This window comes from Rana temporaria, chromosome 5, assembly GCF_905171775.1.
Source record: "Rana temporaria chromosome 5, aRanTem1.1, whole genome shotgun sequence".
Classification (NCBI taxonomy): domain Eukaryota; kingdom Metazoa; phylum Chordata; class Amphibia; order Anura; family Ranidae; genus Rana; species Rana temporaria.
The window spans coordinates 410,748,629-410,762,134 of NC_053493.1; positions in this window are offsets into that span (position 1 = coordinate 410,748,629).

Sequence of the window (13,506 nt, forward strand, 5' to 3'; positions counted from 1 at the left end):
CTGCATACTTTTGATATGTGTCCCTCTTTCCCATCTCAAAAAGTAGGGAGGTGTGGTTTACACGAATGTTAATCATCTACAAACCATGTGATATATACTGTAATTTTTATTTATTTTTATACTAATAATGGCGGCTATCAGGGACGTATAGCGGGACTGCGATATTGCGGCGGTCAATTGGACACTAACTGACACTTTGCGGGAAACAGTGACACTAATATAGTGATCAGTGCTAACAATACAATGTCACTGTACAAATGACACTGGCTGGGAAGAGCTTAAAGATCTAGGGCGATCAAGAGGGTTACCTGTGTGCCTAACCAGTGTTTATGTGTGCTGCTTTTTCTAGGGGAAGAGATGGATTTGAGTCCGTGCTTTGCAGAAACACAAAATCCATCCTTTACCCTCAGTCAGAACGGAACTCTGCCTTGTTTACATAGGCAGAGCTCCGTTCTGAGTCTCTGCCCGATGATCGGAGAATGCTGGCGGACATCGAGTGCCCGACCCCGGCAGCGCACTGGTGGCGTATGCGCCCCCTGCAGGCAGAAGTGATGTATCACGCATATATATATGAGAAATGCCCCCATGTCGAATAATGCCCGCCTGGTACTGCGCATGGGCAGCGCTTGCGCAGTACAGAGCCGCCGAAAGCTTCCGAACATCAGAATTTACGATCAGCTGTAGACGGTGCCTGCGCACAATAGCCGACATTGTGCCACACACTTCGGATGCTCGTGCAACTCTGCAAGGGGCAGATGTCTTCATGATGGGCGTGTGTGAGGAGCGGATGCCTACAGAAGGGGGCGTATTTTGTAATGATGGAGAGTTGCAAGAGCATCGGGAGCGTACGTCACAATGACGGCTATTGTGCGCAGGCACGGTCTACAGCTGATCGTAAATTCCGATGTTCGGAAGCTTTCGGTGACTCCGTACTGTTCAAGCGCTGAGCATGCGCGGGCATTTTTCGACAGGGGGCATTTCTCGTCAGAACACCGGCACACAGCTGCCGCCCTGAAGCAGTAAAAGTGCTATAGAGCGGTTAAAATAATCCTTGGTGGTTCTGCCATGCAGGTCCTTGTTCAAGCACTTCCTGTTACTGTTACTTCCTGTTACAGGGTGACAACACTCGGCCCCTGTGTACTTATTGTACTCCTACATGGTCACTTGCTTCCAACAGGGATTAAAAGTGGTCAATTCAACACACTTTACACAGGCATAGTCCACTGTTATCACCATAAAGAAACCAGCCCAAGAAATGCCATTCACAATTTAACTTACCTGCTAATCTACGGCGGCGTAGCCAAAAACGAGCGGGCGTAAGGGCGCCTAATTCAAATTGCTTGGAGGGGGGCGTGTTGTATGGAAATGAGGCTTGACCTCACGTTTTTTGAAGTTTTTTGACACTGCGCATGCGCCGGGCGACTTCATTTCCCAGTGCGCACTGCGGCTAAGTACGCCGTACGGGCCTATTGATTTCGACGTGGACGTAAACGACGTAACTCCCGATTCGCAGACGACTTACGCAAACAACGCAAACATTTCGAACCTCGCGGCGGGAACGGCGGCCATACTTTAACATTACTAGTCCACTAGAGCATAGCTCTAACTTTAGGCGGCCTATCCCTTACGGAAACGACGTAATTCGACGGCGTAGGCCTGGCGTACGTTCGTGAATCGGCGTATCCCCTCATTTACATAATCTAAGCCGGCCGCAATGGAAGCGCCATCTAGCGGCCAGCAGAAACATTGCAAGCTAAGATAGAACGGCGCAAGCCGGCCTATCTTAGCTTTGTTTAAGCGTATCTCTGTTTGAGCATACGCTTAAACAAACGCCGGCGTAGATTCAGAGTTAGGTTGGCTTATCTACTGATAAGCCGGCCTAACTCTTTGTGAATCTACCTAGAAGTTTTTGGAAATAGGTTGCAGGAGATCACCAACACTCAGGCCCCGTACACACCATAGAATCCATCCGCAGATAAATCCCAGCAAATGGGTTTCAGCGGATAGATCCTATGGTGTGTACACTCCAGCGGATCTTTTTCCGCGGATATATCTCCCCTGGGATGGATTCCAGCAGATCGAATATTCGCTGACATGCTAAACAAATCTATCTGCTGGAATCCATCCCAACGGATGGATCCGCTCGTCTGTACAGACTCACCGGATCCATCCGTCCAAAGGGATTCCCCGCACGCGTCGTAATGATTTGATGCATGCGTGGAATTCCTTATATGACAGCGTCGCGCCCGTCGCCGCGTCATAATCGCGGCGACGGCGCGACACGTCATCGCCAGAGGATTTCCGCACGGATTTCAATGCGATGGTGTGTACACTCCATCGCATAGAAATCTGCGGAAATCTTTGAGAGGATTTATCCGTGGAAACGGTCCGCTGGACCGTATCCGCGGATAAATTCTCTCGTGTGTGTGGGGCCTAAGATGCAGCAAAGGATGAAAAACAGTGAAACAAGAACTTTATTTATGATCCACGGTTCTTTATCAAACTAAATGTCATCCAGTTAGGGTTACCATCTATCTTAAACTCTCCATACTGCGGGCACTCCCTTTTGGCAATTGCTTATATGAGGATAAAACTGTTATCAGGATCCTGCACCTTTGTTTCCTGTTATGTTCGGTGTTGGTATTGAATATCTGTCATAGTGAACAACATATTAAAGTACGGGGAGAAAAAAAGTCAGCGGTGACAGCTTACATATTACTCTCATGACTGTTTTCCTTTAATGTAGATTACTACAATACTGTAAACTACAATAGAATATGATGATCCTGTATGAATAAAATAATAATAATAGTCATGGCAGATTTATGTAATATGAGTGGATTAGAGCAGATATGCGCTGCAAGAGACCTGAGTTGCAGTAATGATCAGCAGATGATGAAACCCTGATAACAATATGCAGATTTTTATAGAAAGATGTCCAACCACAAATTTAGAAGCCAGAAGATAAGTCACCTACCTGTCCTGCACAGGGGTTCATAGCCACAGGAAATTACAGGAACATACCAGAGGGTACATGGAGGTGAAGGTGTCATGGAGGGTCACTGGGTAACACAGGATGCCCATCGTACTCTGGAGTGGCAGGGGTTATGGAGTGACAAAGGATGCCCTTGGTGCTGTGTGGTTTCAGTGGTCATAAGGTGACAAAGGAGGCCCTTGGTGCTCTGGAGATGCAGGGGTCATTGTGTACTTAAGCGCTGTTGTGAACCAAAAGCTGCAACCATTTCAAATGCTGAATTAATAAAGTAATAATGCGCTAAAATTAACCTTCCAATATTACATAAATTTATACAAATTTCAATGGCATAAAAACAACGGGTGTACAATTAAATTACAGCCATGAAAGTCCAATATGTGAACAACTAATTGTTCACATATTGGACTTTAACCACTTAAAGCGGAGCTCCACCCTAAAGTGGAACTTCCACTCATCGGAACCCTCCCCCCCTCCGGTGTCACATTTGACACCTTTCAGGGGGAGGGGGGTGCAGATACCTGTCAAAGACGGTTATTTGCACCCACTTCTGGGAGTCCTCTCTGCGGGGACTCTGCAGGGAGTACGTCACTTACCGCCTCTGCCCGCTGTGTTCTGGGAAACACGTGGCTCCCAGAACACAATGGTAACCAGTGAGGACGGCACTGCGTGACTCGCGCATGCGCCGTAGGGAATCGGGCAGTGAATCCGGAGCGCTTCACTTCCTGATTCCCTCACCGAGGATGGTGGTGGGGGCAGCAGAGTGACGAGCGATCGCTCGTCCTCTGCTGCCGACGTCGCTGGACTCCAGGACAGGTAAGTGCCCTAATATTAAAAGCCAGCAGCTGCAGTATTTGTAGCTGCTGGCTTATAGACCCGGGCCCGCTTTAAGAACCGGACCATTATGCAGGTAATGGACCTGGCCCCTTTTTGGCACTGCGTTTCTTTAACTAACAATTGCGCGGTCGTGCGACGTGGCTCCCAAACAAAATTGAGCTTTCTTTTGGTGGTATTTGATCACCTCTGCGGTTTTTATTTTTTGTGCTATAAACAAAAATAGAGCGACAATTTTGAAAAAAATTCAATATTTTTTACTTTTTGCTATAATAAATATCCCCCCCCCCCCCCCAAAAAAAAAAAAATATATATATATATATAAAAAAATCCTCAGTTTAGGCCGATACGTATTCTTCTGCTTATTTTTGGTAAAAGAAAAATCGCAATAAGCGTTTATTGATTGGTTTGCATAAAAGTTATAGCATTTACAACAAAGGGGATAGTTTTATGGCATTTTTATTAATCATTTTTTTCATGACTGCGACATTATGGCGGACACATCGGACACTTTTGACACATTTTTGGGATCATTGTCATTTTCACAGTGCACCGATTACTGTGAAAATAACAACGGCAGTGAAGGGGTTAACCACTAGGGGGCGCTAAGGGGTTAAGTGTGCCCTAAGGGAGTGATTCTTACTGTAGGGGGGGAACAGACGATCAGTAACACTGCCACAGAGAAGAACAGGGAAGGTGTGGTTACACTCACCTCTCCCCGTTCTTCAGCTCCTGTGACCGATCGCGGGACACCGGCGGCGATCAGGTCCGCGGGTGCGGTCACGGAGCTTCGGACTGGGTTGCGAACACGCCGCCGCGCGCGACCCACGGCTGGGCACTTAAAGGGCAACGTACCTGTATGTGCCTGTGCCCAGTCGTGCCATTCTGCCGACTGGCTGAGAGAGCAGCTAGAGATAGGGGATGTGAGATTATATTCAGGAAGTCTCAATGAAACATGGAAAGAATTTGATAACTTGAGATAAACTTTGTAGCTGACCAGATTGATCTTTGTGGTGATAACATAATGTCTGCTATAAAGTGGGAAATTTTATGTAACAAGCTTTGTGGCTAATTGTTTTGGTGACAAGACAAATTTTATCCCTGGGTCGGAGAAACAGCGCTCCATAAAAATGTCGATTTGCAATTTCTTTGTGTGTCGAAGGCCAGAGTGTTGGAAATGGTTTAGAGCAGCCATTCTCGACCAGGGATCTATGGAACCCTAGGGTTCCTTAAGAGGTTGTTAAGGGTTCCTTGAGCTGTTGCTAATTGACCTTCCATCTGATAGTGCCAGGATAGTTCTAGGTCAAACACCACTGTTGTTAGGGGGAACATTCTTCCCACTGATCACTAATGTAAGGGCCATTTTCCCAAAGAACCTTAATGGACTAATCTCAGTAGGGGTTCTCTGAGACCAGTTCCTCTGTTGTAAGATGGTTGAGAAATGCTGGTTTAGAGTCTAGGACCAAATGTGGTTAAAGTTTTTCTGCTGGCACAAAGGATAAAAAAAAAAAAATGTTTTAACCATTCCAATTCTCTATCCAAAAATCCAAAAAATCATATAAGTTTTAAACTTTATTGATAAATCCAGATTAAATAATAATAATAATGATAATAATAATAGTCAATAGTTGCTGCCCAAAGAGCAAATATGGAACCTTCTAGCTTTGCCCTGATTACCGTGTTTCCCCCAAAATAAGCCCTACCCCAAAAATAAGACCTATCTTGTTTATCAGGGAGGGCTGCAAAATAAGCCCTACCCCAAAAATAAGCCCTAGTAAAGTTAATGAAAAAGGCTGTAATCCGTTTGGGAAAGAGATCCCAGGTCCAGTGTGTCTCCCACTGCAACAGCACCATGTAAAATACCCCATTTATAACTACCAGATATAATCAGAGATCTACGCCTTTCCTTCTCCACCCGGCTGACGGCCCCTCCCTCTTTAGTGCTTGGAGCGGGCTGACATCAGCTGGGATGGCGGCTCTTCCTCTCTTCTCTGCTCCTCTGTGGCCCCTTGTGGCCCCTTCCCCTGCAGTTCTCGGAGCGGGCTGACGTCAGCGGGATCACGGCTCTTCCTTTCTTCTCTACTTCTCCCGGCTGACATCTGCGGCCCCTCCCTCTGAAGTTCTCGGAGCGGGCTGATGTCGCCTGGGATCTCCGGGCGGAGAAGAGCAGAGGAAGATCATGTGAGCCCCCTGCGGAGCTGTACAAAAAGGTATTTTTTTTTTAAAACTGCCACAAATGGAGACACACTGCACCCGAAACCAGCACAATCCCCCTATAAAACAGACTACAGAATTGTATAAGGATTTTACCTTATGCCCCGTACACACGATCGGAATTTCCGATGGAAAAAGTCTGACTGACTTTTTCCATCGGAAATTCCGACCATGTGTATGCCCCATCGGAGTAATTCCATTGGATATTCCGAGGAATTCCATCGGAGTTTAGATTAGAGAACATGTTCTCTTTTACTCCGATGGAATTCTGTCGGAATTCCGATGTGAGTTTGGCTGGGGAAAAGCCTAAACGTGTGTACGGGGGCTTAAGATGTTTTTTTTGGGGTATTAAAATGTCAAAATACTGACTCCTGAACTGACAGGGGGGAGAAGACCGGGAGCTTTATAAGACATCCCCTGAAAATAGGCCCTAGTGTATTTTTTGTACCCAAAATTAATATTATGCCGCGTACACACGATAATTTTTCGGCATGAAAAAAACGTTGTTTTTCAAAAATGTAATTTAAAATGATCGTGTGTGGGCTTCACATCATTTTTCAGGTTCTGAAAAACGACAAAAAAAAAAAATTCGAACATGCTGCATTTTTTAACGTCGTTTTAAAACGATGTCGTTTTTCGGGTTGTAAAAAATGATCGTGTGTGGGCTAAAACGACGTAAAAAACCCGCGCATGCTCAGCAGCAAGTTATGAGACGGGAGCGCTCGTTCTGGTAAAACTACCGTTCATAATGGAGTAAGCACATTCATCACGCTGTAACAGACAAAAAAGCGCGAATCGTCTTTTACTAACACGGAATCGGCTAAAGCAGCCCAAAGGCGAATGGAACTTCCCCTTTATAGTGCCGTCGTACGTGTTGTACGTCACCGCTCTTTGCTAGATCATTTTTTAAAAACGATAGTGTGAGGGCAAAATCGTTTTAATGATGAAGTTGGGAAAAATGATCGTATGTACGCGGCATAATGCCGCGTACACACCATCGTTTTCTGCGATGGAAAAAAACGTCATTTTCAAAAACGTCAATTTAATTGACCGTGTGTGGGCAAAAACGTCGTTTTATGTCTTCTAAAAAACGACAGAAAAAAATTGAAGCATGCTTCAATTTTATGTGTCGTTTTTGGCCGACGTCGTTTTCTGTGTTCTAAACATTGACCGTGTGTACGTAAAAACGTCGATTTAAGCCCGCGCATTCTCAGAAGCAAGTTAGGAGACGGCAGCGCTCATTCATGTAAAACGACTGTTCAGAATGGAATCAGCACATTCGTTAAGGTGTTTTCCAGCTTATAGACAAGAAAACGATATTTAAAGCACAGTCACTGAAAATCACGAATCGTATCTCACCAAACTTTTACTAACACGCAGCAACACGATATCAGCAAAAGAGGCCGTCTTCCGCATGGAAACGACCCTTTATAGTGACGTCGTGCGTGATTGACGGAACTGCGCTGTGCTAGAGCGTTGTGAAAAAGCGATGGTGTGTATGCTACGTCGTTGTTCAAATTGAAGTTTGAAAAATGACGTTTTTTTAAAGCACATAAAGCGTCGCATTTTTCCATCGCAGAAAACGATGGTGTGTACGCGGCATAAGACCCAGTCTTATTTTCGGGGAAACACGGTAGCATTAGATATTTCTATATGACTCATCAGATTTTTGGTAAACACATATGGGAAATGTAAATGTGACAACCACAAAGCATACCCTTTGGTGCTCTCCTGAGACACTGTAGACCACATCTTTGGCCTACCCTGTCTCATTTTCTGTGTCAGCTGCTGCTTATCACAGGTAAGCAACCACTCTTCATGCAAAATATCCTTTCTAAAATAAAAATTACATTATACATCTTGTTAATACACAAAGATTATGAGAAGGTTCAACATTTATGGCCCCTTGAACATGGAGTCACGAATGCACAGGCCATTTGGTTCAGCTCAGTCCAGCTCCAGTCTGCAATAGACATTGGGCTGGATTCAGGTAGATTTGCGCTTTTTTTACGGAGGCGCAGGGCAACGTTTTTGCCCTGCGCCCCCGCAAATTTACTGCGCTGCCCTTGATTCACGGAGCAGTAGCTTCGTAAATTGCGTGGGCGCGCCAGCAAAACGCCCGGCGTAAGCGCGCGCAATTTAAATGATCCCATAGGGGGCGGGAATCATTTAAATTAGGCGCGTTCCCGCGCCGATCGTAGAGCGCATGCTCCGTCGGGAAACGTTCCCGACGTGCATTGCGGCAAATGACGTCGCAAGGACGTCATTTGCTTCAAAGTGAACGTGAATGGCGTCCAGCGCCATTCACGAATCACTTACGCAAACTACGTAAATTTGAAATTTCGCGACGCGGGAACGACGGGTATACGTAACATTGGCTGCCCCTGCTAATAGCAGGGGCAGCCTTACGCGAAAAACGCCGTACGGAAACGTCGTAAACTGCGTAGGCAGGGCTCGCGCAACGTTGTGAATCGGCGTTAGTATGCAATTTGCATACTATACGCTGAGCACAACAAGAACGCCACCTAGCGACCATCGCAAGAATGCAGCCTAAGATATGCGGGCATAAGAGCCTTATGCCGCGCATATCTTAGGCTGCAGTCGGCGTAACGAGGTTCCTGAATCAGGAGCATTAGTTACGCCGGGGCAAGTAAGCAATTGCGCCTGTGTAACTATGGTTACACAGGCGCAATTGCTTCTTGAATGCAGCCCACTGACTGTCTGCAGGCATCGGGGCTGAACGCTACACCTGTCCCTCCTAGGTGCACCACAGCGTTGAGATGCACACACAGCAGCTAGACTAAGGTGACCAGATTTTTAAAATTAAATCCGGGGACATATTTTTTTTTTTACTAGTAATGGTGGCAATCAGCGACTCTCTGCCCGTCGCCACTGCTGCCTCACAGCCTGTCAAGTCTCACTCCCCAGGCTACTACTGGGTGGGGAGCGGAAGAAGATCACTGTGCCAGGGAAGGCAAGGAGATAAGCAGGCAGGCGGTTGGCCGGGACTTGAGCCAATGCAAAAGGACACAAAAGAGCGGAGCTGAATGGGCATGCACCTGAAACTGAAGACATATTCCCTTTGCTCCGACCAGCACATGATCATCAGAAAGGGGCACAGATAATGGAAACAAAATACACCCCCCTCCCCCCAAGCTACTAGGAGCGGCGGAGTGGGGGTGTGTAATGCAGATATTTTTTTTTTATTCTGCACTGACTGTCTTTGAAATTGCCCCAACCCCTGTTCAAATGCAATCTGGGGACAAAACTGGGGACAGTGTCCTCAATCTGGGGACTGTCCCCTGAAACCAGGGATGTCTGGTCACCCTAAGCTAGACAGCCCACGTGCAAGAGGCCTCAAAACTGAGCTCCGGGGGGAGGAAGTGGGGGACGTTGTACATGTGTTTTGGTCCCGTGATTTACTGCACCCTTTCTGGTCAGACATTTACCACATTACTCAGAAATTCACGCAGCTACTGTGAAATTCCCAATGGATTCCACCTTCTTTCTACTGCACTGTCATACTTTTCCCAGTTCATCTGATTGGCGTTCAATTTTGACACTGTTCGGTAATGTAGCATGGAATTGCATACCAGACTGATGGAAACAACGACAACCACCTTCCATCGCAAAATTTTCATTTAAGGTTAATATTTCTGAACTGACACTGACCAAGGTACTTGTGAAAAATTCTGACTAAAATGGTTCTACTGGCATGAATTCCTATATACCCCAGAATATCAGAACCTACTGGAAACCTCATAAGGCCTTCTAAATCCGATTGAATTGGGATTTGGATGGCTGGCAGTGGCGTCACTAAGGGGGGGCCAGAGGGGGCCCTGACCCCCCCAAAATTATGCTGTGCCCCACCCAATTAAAACACATTTTTGTTTCTGTATGTAGCTGGTGTCCCGCATCTTGCTTGGTTCACCGCCGAGTGGACACAGGCTCTCCTGAGAAGCAGAGCATCCCTGACAGCTCCTGCGGGGGATTTCTCCCCCTCCCTCTGTTCGCTGATTCTGTGCATAATATGAGAGTCGCTCGCATAGCCATCGCCGCTCGATCTGCTCCCTCCCCTTGCATCCTCATTGGCAGGGAGGAGAGCGACTTCAGAAAGGACTCAAGCCTCCCATTATCTCAGTGACAGAGAAAAAACAGACTGATTTCTCCCGTCCATGAAAGGGTCTCGTAATAAAGGGCCCCACAACAGAAGTAAAGGGCCCCAGGATATATATATAATTGCATTTTATAGTTGGTCCCCCTACTTTTGTTTCTGTCCCCCCATGTGCCCCCCTAAATATGAAAGCTGGAGACGCCACTGATGGCTGGCCCTGGTACGGAGAGGTATGGTATACATTATCTCCTCCCCTCTCTCTCTGCTTTGTACTTTTCCTCTTTCTTTGGCATCTTTTGCTATCCTGTAGCTGTTTATTTTATATATATATATATATATATATATATATATATATATATATGTATATATATATATATATATATATATATATATATATATAGGCCCGGATTCACAGACAGCAGCGCACATTTATGCTGCCGTAGCGCAAATAATATACGCTACGCCGACACAGCGCAGAGAGGCAAGCACGGAATTCACAAAGCCAGTGCTCCCAAAACTGCGCTGGGTTTCTAAGGCGTAATCCAGCGTAGGTGGAAGTGGGTGTGAGACATGCAAATGAGCTGCCTGTAACCCCATGCAAATGATGGGCTGAGCGCCAGACAGATACGTATAACGAACTGCGCATGCGCCTGGACATGGACGCATCCCTGTGCGCATGCTCACAACCAGAACAGCTGCCTAAGATACGCCAGATCACTATGTACGCCCTGAACGTAATCTACGCCCAGTCAAACACGTCCAACGTAAATTACGCCGGCTTGGGTTCCCTGGTGCAGACCTTTGCATGGATGCTGCTGAGTTACACCTCCTTTATGGGGCATAACTTTACGCCGGACGTATAACTTACGCGCACATCGCGTAGCCTGCGTCGGGCGCATGTACGTTCGTGAATCGCCGTATCTCCCTCATTTGCATATTTGAATACAAAATCAATGGGAGCGCCACATGCGTCCAGCGTAAATATGCGCCCACTCTACGCCGGCGTAGGCAAGTTACGTCATTGGGATGAAGCCTGTTTTTAGGCGTATCTTAGTTTGTGGGTCCGGCGCACAGATACGACGGCGCATGTTTGTACTTACGCGGCTTATCTGGAGATACGTCGGCGCAAGTGCTTTGTGGGGGGGGGGGGAGGGGGGGCATTGAAGGCCCCGGCCTTGGGGTGGCAAAGGGAGTTAATCCGGGCCTGTTCAGCAGCAGCCTAGCCACTGTACGTGTGGATATGAGAGTGTGATTTGAGGAGGGGGGCGGGGGGTTACTTTGAAAGCTTTGGTGCTTAATGACCTCATACCACAAATTCTTAGTCTTGGCTCACACCTACAGGTGCGACTGAGCGCAGGCGCGTTTCCATGCATTTTTCAGGTGATCCTGTGCATCACATGTAAGGTAGTCCTTTTGTTTCAATGAAACGCAGAAAAGAAGTCCCTGACTCTTTTCCGAAAACATGGCACACCGAACTGAATGGTGCTGTAGATGCCGATGTGTGGGGGTGTCATTAACAAATAATGGTACCAACTCGCTCCTGTTAAGGCTACTTTCACACTGAGGCAGTTTTCAGGCATTTTAGCGCTAGAAATGGCGCCTGTAAATCGCCTGAAATCTGCCTCCCATGCCACCTGAATGTGAAAGTCCGAGTTCTTTCACGCTGGGGCAGTGGTGGTGCATCCATAAGGGACGCACGAGCGCTGCCCCCTCTCTCCTGGCACCGCTCTATCACCATAGATAGATTCATGCATTGAATGAATCTATGTATGGTCACCTCTGCCACACCCTATTAAGGTGTCCGGCCCCTTGTCGGGCGCCGGACACCTGAATTACAGCGGCGGAGTATTTTTTGGAAGCACCTGATTAGAGCCATAGGCTCTAATAGGGGTCCAAAACAGTAAACAGCGGGCCACTAGCGGCCGAAAACTGCTGCCTAAATAGCGGTAAAGCGCCACTAAAACTAGCAGCGCTTTACCACTAACGGACCCGCCATCCCAGTGTAAAAGCACCGTGAATGGCGGTGCGTCTTTCTGTGTTGGGAAAATGCATGATTATTGCACGTATTCCCTACACGTGGTAATTTGAACCTAGCCTTATGGCTCGTGGGCACGACCACTTTCAGGCGTACACCGCCACAATTCATCATATTTCTGCGCCCGGAAGTCACAGGTGTTGGCGTACAGCAACTTGTACAAGCCAATGACAGAACAGGCTGAGAGATTCCACGGCTGTACGGCGATGCGGAAAACTTGTCAAAAATGCGTGATGTGGGAAATCACCGGCACACCCGCGCTACGGCCAAACTGCACTGCAGCAGCGCGGGATTGGCCAACGCCTTCCTCTGCACTGCTGTATATATGTGCGTAGAGCCAGCGTTAAGGGGTTAAATGCACATATCATTTAATGGAAAATAATATTTATTGGAATGGTCAGGTGACAGGGTCTCTTTATTAGAGAGGTCAGCAATGGTGGCCGCCATACTTTTCTGATGACAGAGTCACTTTAATTCCCAATAGGACTTTTTCCACACCATTGTACTACCCTGTAACTTCCTCCTGTATTTTACACATTGCATGCACTGTACACTGACTGAATTCCTCAATACACTTTTTTATCAGCCATCATTACATTCCCTCACACATCAACCCTCAGGTAACCCCGTGAGGTAAACTAGACTCAGGCATTTCGCGCCCAGCACCTCAGACTAGGGGCGTGGTTTCATTTCCACGCACACCCCACATGGGTCCTAGGGTCCTTGTGAACTCGAGGGCGTGGCTACGCTCGCTTGCGGCTGGGGATGTAAGCCAGGTGGACTTGCAAACACGGAGCACCATAGGCTCTTCGGGTTCTGGGCGTGGCTACCAAACTTTTCGCCGCTATGGTTACCGTCTCCGGAGTCTGTTGTGGGTGGAGTTACCTGGCGGGTTTGTTTGTAGTTGGCGATTGGGCAACGAGCTTTAGGCGGAGTTTTCATAACCGGTCTAAGTAACTTTGGGCGTGGTTTGAGTAGAGTCAGTCCCCCGGGTGTCAGTGAGGTGGTGGGAGGAGAAGTGACGGTGCTTCAGAGGCGCTGAAGGTGCCGGGCTCTGCTGAGATGGGTGCAGGGCGGACTGTACTACATGGAGGATCCCAGCCTGGGCACTCCTCTGCGGCCTTCTGATCCCGGATTGTACCTGACTGGACTACTGCCTGCATTGTCCTGCCTGCTCCTCTGATCCTGCCTAGTCTCCCTGATGTCCTGCCTTCCTGATCCCTCCTGTCCTGCTTCCCTGCCTTCCTGATCCCTCCTGTCCTGCTTCCCTGCCTGCCTGATCCCTCCTGTCCTGCTTCCCTGCCTGCCTGATCCCTC